The sequence below is a fragment of the Lactuca sativa genome, chromosome 9 (assembly GCF_002870075.4).
Source record: "Lactuca sativa cultivar Salinas chromosome 9, Lsat_Salinas_v11, whole genome shotgun sequence".
Lineage (NCBI taxonomy): Eukaryota > Viridiplantae > Streptophyta > Magnoliopsida > Asterales > Asteraceae > Lactuca > Lactuca sativa.
In genome coordinates, this window is record NC_056631.2 from 185,972,804 (window position 1) to 185,980,094 (window position 7,291).

Consider the following 7,291-nt stretch of genomic DNA (forward strand, 5'->3'; position numbering starts at 1 on the left):
ATTACTAAGCGTTGATAACCAAATTTTAATTTGCAAGGGTTCGTCTAATTCAAGAGAAATTAAATATCCTCCTACCAATATTTAATTTCTCATACTATGTACTTAGTATCACCATGCATGTTTCTATATACTCGGATATTGTTTTGATTATAGTTACCATTTTGAAAATCATCGTTCACATGCACGGCATTTCTCACACATATTTGTCTATATAATGGGAGCTCAATAACAGACTTAGAGCACACCCAATTAAAGAAGATGGCTTCTCTTAGCTTTTCTACTCTTCCCATTTCCACTTCCACATCCACCACCAAGAAGCCCCTATTTTCTACAAATTCCTCCCATGAGAAGCGCTCACATCGCTACAAGTTTTCATGCACAGCCACCGCTGATGACAATGACAAAACTGTCGAAAATTCTGATACCCCAAAACTCATACTACCAAAATCACCATCACTTGATATGCAAAACGTAGATAGGAGAAACTTGCTCCTGGGACTCGGAGGTCTGTACAGCGCTGCCAACTTGACCACCATTCCCTTAGCTTTTGGGATTCCCATTCAAGCTCCAAACGATATTTCATCGTGTGTTGCTGCGAGGTCAAGCATACCGAACCAAAAAGAGGCTCTAAGGGGCATAGCTTGTTGCCCTCCGAAGCGCTCAACGCGCCCACCAGGTCGTTATAACTTTCGCACCGACCAGGCGATTCGTGTTTGACAACCGGCACATAGAGTCGATACAAAATTCATAGAGGACTTTCAAAAGGGATTTCAGATGATGAAGGACTATCCAGAAGATCACCCACATAGTTGGGTGCAACAAGCTAAGATTCATTGTGCCTATTGCAATGGCGGCTACAGTCAAGTACAAAGTGGTTTCCCAGATTTAGAAATAGCAGTGCACAACTCATGGCTCTTCTTTCCTTTCCACCGCTGGTACCTCTATTTCCTCGAGAAGATCTTGGGAAAGGTGCTTGTGGATCCAACTTTCGCTCTACCTTACTGGAACTGGGACAACCCTGCCGGAATAGCAATTCCTGACATGTACGAAGTCGGACTTAGAAAAAACCCTCTCTTTGACGGTTTAAGGAATGTAACACACCTCCCACCAACTCTCATTGATTTTCAACATCCTAATAATGAAGGTAAACCTGCGGCAGAAAAGATAGACATTAATCTGGCTACAATGTACTCTCAAATGATCACCAGCGCCACTGATACAACGTCCTTCATGGGTGGCGAACTTGTGGCTGGTAAGGTATAAAGAAAAGAGAAGAAGATCTGGAGAATATTTTCAGTTTTGTACATATGAATGAAGAAGATACACGGTATAAATAATACAACTTTACAGCTAACTAATGAGGAAAATAAGGAAAGATAATAACAACATATTGACTGCATATTAAACATGTGAATGATAAAACTTGGCGGGAATGATCTTGACAGCTCATATCTTGATATGCCCCCGCAAGATGGACGATCCAGAGAGAAGACCAATCTTAGAGATAGATAATGAAAACGAGGTCTGTGTAGTGGTTTGGTGAGAGCATCAGCTAACTGATCGTCACCTGCAATGTGCTGAACACGAAGTGTTCCTTGTTGTACCTTTTCTCTAACAAAGTGAAAATCCAGGGCAAGGTGTTTCATTCTAGAGTGGAAAACTGGATTTGCAGAGTAGGATGTAGCGCTAAGGTTATTACAATATATGGTGGGAGTGGTGCATGATGAAAAACCAAGTTCACTAAGCAATGAGGTGATCCACTGTACTTCAGTAGTTGTGGAAGCAACTGCTCTAAATTCAGCTTCAGTAGAGCTTCTTGCTAGAGTGCTTTGTCGTTTGGAGCTCCATGAAATGGGATTGGAACCTAAGTAAACAATGTAACCAGTTGTGTTGCGGTAGTTATCTTTGTCTCCAGCCCAATCCACATCAGTAAATGCATGTAATGTGAGAGGTGACTGTCTTCTTAGGAGGATACCATGATATAAAGTGCCATGAAGATACCTTAGTAACCTTTTGAGAGCAATCCATTGAAGGGAGGTTGGAGCATGCATGAACTGGGATAGACGATTTACTGTGAAGGAGATATCAGGTCAGGTGAGGGATAGGTATTGAAGAGCACCAACGAGAGCTCGATATTCAGTAGGAGAGGGGTGGGGTGTACCTCCAGTTAAGGTTAATGGTCCTGATGTGGTTATTGGGGTTGATATTGGTTTACACTCACACATATTTGCTCTAGTAATTATATTAAGAATGTATTTTCGTTGAGATAAAAGAATACCAGTAGGATGGGAAAGTACCTCAATACCAAGGAAATAGGAAAGAGATCCCAGATCTTTAAGAGAGAATTTGGTTGCTAGAGTTGAGATGAAGTTAGAGATTTGAGAGGAAGATGGACCAGTGACAATGATGTCATCATCATAGACAATAACTAAAATATAAGAGGAAGAATGTTTTAGAATGAAAAGGGATGAATCTGATATGGTGGGTTTAAAATGAAGAGATAAGAGATGATTTTTAAGTTCATCATACCAGGCACGAGAGGCTTGGCGTAATCCATAAATGGCTTTATTGAGTTTGCAAACATGATTAGGAGAACATGAGTTGACAAAACCTGGAGGTTGAGCCATATATACATCTTCATGGAGATGGCCTTGAAGAAAAGCATTGTTTATGTCTAGTTGGCGAAGAGGCCAACTATTCGAGATAGCAAGGGAGAGAACAAGTCGAAGTGTGGCAGGTTTAAGAACGGGGCTAAAGGTTTCACGGTAGTCAATGCCAGAGCGTTGGTGGAATCCTTTGGCTACAAGGCAGGCTTTGAGTCTGTCAATGGAACCATCAGGGTTATATTTAGTGCGATAGACCCATTTGCAGCCGACAAGGTTTTGAGCAGTAGAAGAAGGAACAAGAGACCAGGTTTTATTTCGCTCCAAAGCATCAAACTCTTCTTGCATGGCTTGTCGCCATGAGGGATTTTTGAGTGCTTGAGTGATGGTGGTAGGTTCAGAGGGGTAGGTAGTAGAAATAGTGTATAGATGAAATTGGGAGTTGTAGTATTTTTGGTTTGGTTTTGGATTTGGACGAGTGGTCATTTTTGTAGGATGAGTATGATCTTCTGGGGAGGGAGGAGGTGAAGGATTTTCTATTGGAGAAGGGGGTGGTGAGTTGATAGGTGAGATGATGGGTGTGCTAGATGGTGTTGAGGGTTCAAGATGGGTTTGGGTTTCTGTGGAGCCAATAACTGTTATGCTTAGAGTAAGCCAATGATCAAGATTTATTGCGGAAGGTGATGGGGGGTTATTGGTAAGTCGTTGAAAAGGAAATTCTGTTTCAACAAAAATAGCATGCCGAGAGGTGTAAGTTTTGTGAGAGACGGGATCAAAGATGTAGTAAGCACTTTGTGTTGGTGAGTACCCAACGAATACACAAGGTGTTGAACGAGGATGAAGTTTATGTGGGGAGTAAGGGCGAAGCCAAGGGTAACAAAGACAGCCAAAACTTTTTAATTTGCTGTAATTGGGTTCTTTGTTGAAGAGACACCGAAAGGGAGATAGATTGTGAAGAGTTGAGGTTGGGAGGCGGTTTATCAGCTAAGCAGCTGTGGTAAAGGCATAGGGCCAAAAAGTTGTGGGAATATTTGCATGTGATAACAAAGCAAGGCCGGTTTCAACAATATGTCGGTGTCATCTTTCAGCATAACCATTATGTTCTGGTGTGTGGGGTGGAGAGGTGAGATGAGTGATGCCAGAAGATGAGAAGTGGGATCTTAGCTTTAAGTATTCACCTCCATTATCTGAAAAGAATTGCTTGATTTTAGTGTTGAAATAGTTTTCAACCAGAGATTGAAAACGAGTAAAGATATCAAAGGAATCAGACTTCTTTTTCATGGGATATAACCATGTGTATTTTGTGAAGTGATCAACAAAAATAATATAGTATTTATAGTGATCAATAGATTCAATTGGAGAGCACCATACATCAGAAAACAAGAGATCTAAAGGAGCATTAGAAGTGAGGGATGATTTATGAAATGGTAGGCGATGACTTTTATTAATTTGACAAGAATTACAATTGTCAATTGAACTAGAAAAAGAAATAACAGAAGATAATTTTTTGAAAACTTTGTGTTGAGGATGCCCTAATCTGTGGTGCCAGGTGGATGAATTGGTGCAACGGATGGTGAAGATTTGGGGCGATAGCGATGAACGGAGCTCATACATCCCTTTGGTTGATGTGCCCTTGAATAGGGGAATTTTTTATGTCAGATCCTTAATGACAAAAACAAAGGAATAAAATTCTATTAGAAAGTGGTTATCAACACATAATCGAGAGATAGAGATAATATTGCGAGAGAGAGATGGAACATAGAGAACGTGTTTGAGAATGAGTTGTGTGTGAGGTGTTTGAATAATTACTGAGCCAATGTGAGAGATTTGTAAACACGAACCATCCCCAATGACAAGTTCTTCTGTCCCATCGTATGGAGCATGGATGGACAAGCTATTGAGATCGTTTGTGGCATGGAAGCTGGCACCACTATGGATACATCGTGTGAACCTGTGCATTAGTAACCTGCAAATTTCGATTGTAAGGAGGTACAGATACTGTGGGAAAAAAAGTTTTAAAGGTATTGCAGTTGCTAAGGGCATGTCCTTTTTGATGACACCACTGACATTTTCCCAAAAATGGTCTCTGTGTTGTAGGTGGAGAGGTTTGTTTTTGGGTGTGGGCAATAGACCAGCAGTTTTGTTGTTGTGTTGTGGTGTCCATGGTTTGTGACGTTGTTGATGATTTGCATAGAAGGCAGTGACTGGTTGGTGGATAGTTGCGGATGAGACTTGTTGGGCAAGGATTAGTTCATGGTGGATCAACTTTTCATGGAGTTCATTGAAGGTGATTGGTGAGTCTCTAGCATGAATGGAATCTAGAATTGGTTTGTATGCAGAAGGATCTAGTCCGTTGATGATAGCATCTGTGATGTCTTCCTGATCAAGCTTTTTGCCAAGAATCGCAAGTTCATCAACTACGGTTTTGATATTTTCCATATATTCGGTGATGGTTTGATTTGAGGTTTTTGTGATGTGTTTGAGGCGGTGTTGAAGTTTCTTGATATGTCCTCGTGACGGTGAGGCATAAGTGTTAGTTAGGGTTTTCCATGCATCTTGAGAAGATGATGCATTTGTTATCAGAGGAACAATTGGGGGAGAAAGACTGCCAACAAGTGCGCCAAACAAGAGCCTGTCTTGCCGAAACCACTTGGAGTAATCAGCATGGGGTGAGATTGTACCGTCAGGTGCGACAATTGGTGATGGAGGGGGGGGGGGGGTGTGTTCCATCGATAAATTTGTACAGATCAAGACCATGGAGAAGAGCTTCGATCTGTGTCTTCCATCCAAGGTAATTTGTGGATGTAAGTTTTAGGGTAGAAGGAAAATTAACGATGGTTAGATTGTCTTTGGAAGTGGTGTTGACAATCAGAGATGTGTTTGTGCTTGATTCTGCAATGGGCGTTGTGCCTGACATTTTGGAAGTATCAATGATATGAGCCTTGGCTCTGATACCATATAAAGAAAAGAGAAGAAGATCTTGAGAATATTTTCAGTTTTGTACATATGAATGAAGAAGATACACGGTATAAATAATACAACTTTACAGCTAACTAATGAGGAAAATAAGGAAAGATAATAACAACATATTGACTGCATATTAAACATGTGAATGATAAAACTTGGCGGGAATGATCTTGACAGCTCATCTCTTGATATAAGGATCCACTTCAAAAAGCGAACAAAACGGGTGGGTCCATAGAGAATGGGGTTCACACCATTGCTCACCGTTGGGTGGGTAACAATAGGTTGAAGAACGGAGAGGACATGGGAAACTTCTACTCCGCAGGCTATGACCCTCTCTTTTACGGCCACCATGCAAACGTTGACCGCTTGTGGAGTATCTGGAAAGGTATGGACAGGAAGGGACACAAGGATCCAACCTCAATCGACTGGCTAGATGCATCATACGTGTTTTATGATGAGAACGAAGAACTTGTACGTGTCTACAACCGTGATTGTGTAGACACTAGACGGATGGGTTATAAATATGAAAGGTCCGCCATCCCCTGGATTGAAAGTCGACCTACTCCACATGCCAAGGGGGCCAACGTTGCAGTTAATGCTGTCGCTTCCGGAATTGTACCGAAGGTGGAAAATCTCACATTCCCATTAACGATAAACAAGACATTCGAGGTTCTAGTGCCGAGGCCTGCTAAAAACAGGACTAATGCAGACAAGGAGAAGGCGAATGAGCTGTTGATGATTAATGGCATCAAATTTGATTGCGAGCGTTTTTTCAAGTTCGACGTGATTGTTGATGACCTCGACGATGGAGTCGAAGTCACCGCAGCGGATAGTGAGTTTGCTGGTAGTTTCGCACAGTTACCCCATGGTGATAGCGACGAGAAGATGTTAATGACTAGTGGGGCGTCGTTTGGGATCACAGAGCTCTTGGAAGACATAGAGGCTGAAGGTGATGACTCTATTTTGGTAAAAATTGTGCCGAAAGAAGGGTGCGACGATGTAACTATTTCGAATATCAAGGTTGTACTGGTTCCCTCTGAGTGAAGTATATTGATGTAACTGCATGCTTTTTCATTAGCATGCATGGGTAAGTCTGCTTTAGGTGTCTGGTTAACGAGGACTTTTGACGTTCTCTTAACCTAATAATAATTACTGTCGTTTCAAGTTCTAGCCGTGTAACTGATAAGCTTATATATGTTTGCATATCAGTAGCGTGGCTTTTGGATTTTAATGAACTTGTTAAGTACTTTATTTTAAAAATCTCCCAATTCTAATTTTGGGTAAGAAACTACTGAGATTTCAAAAACAAAAATTAAATATCCTTATATATTTTATTCCCATTCTCTTATATATATATATATATATATATATATATATATATATATATATATATATATATATATATATATATATATATATATATATATATATATATATATATAAAAGTGTTATTCAATTTAATGTAATTTTTGATTTTAAATTTGTATATTTATATTATGTTAGATGGATAGGAAGAAAAATAAAAAGAAAAATAGAAGAAAAATATCAATAACTACTAAAATAGGTGGTTACCATATTGGTTAGTGCCTTCAATTTAGAAGTTCCATTTTCCATAAACATAAAGATTTGGAAGTAAGAACCACCAAAAGAGGTGGTTGTTGATCCATATAATGTTACTACTAATCCCACCATTACAGATAAGATTTCACATGCAAATGGTC

The 7,291-nt window shown here is 40.1% G+C and overlaps 1 pseudogene; it reads left to right on the forward strand.

The window, feature by feature from the left end:
• The first annotated feature begins 258 nt into the window (after positions 1 to 258).
• Positions 259 to 6,614, forward strand: LOC111889768 (polyphenol oxidase II, chloroplastic-like; annotated as a pseudogene).
• Positions 6,615 to 7,291: the final 677 nt, after the last annotated feature.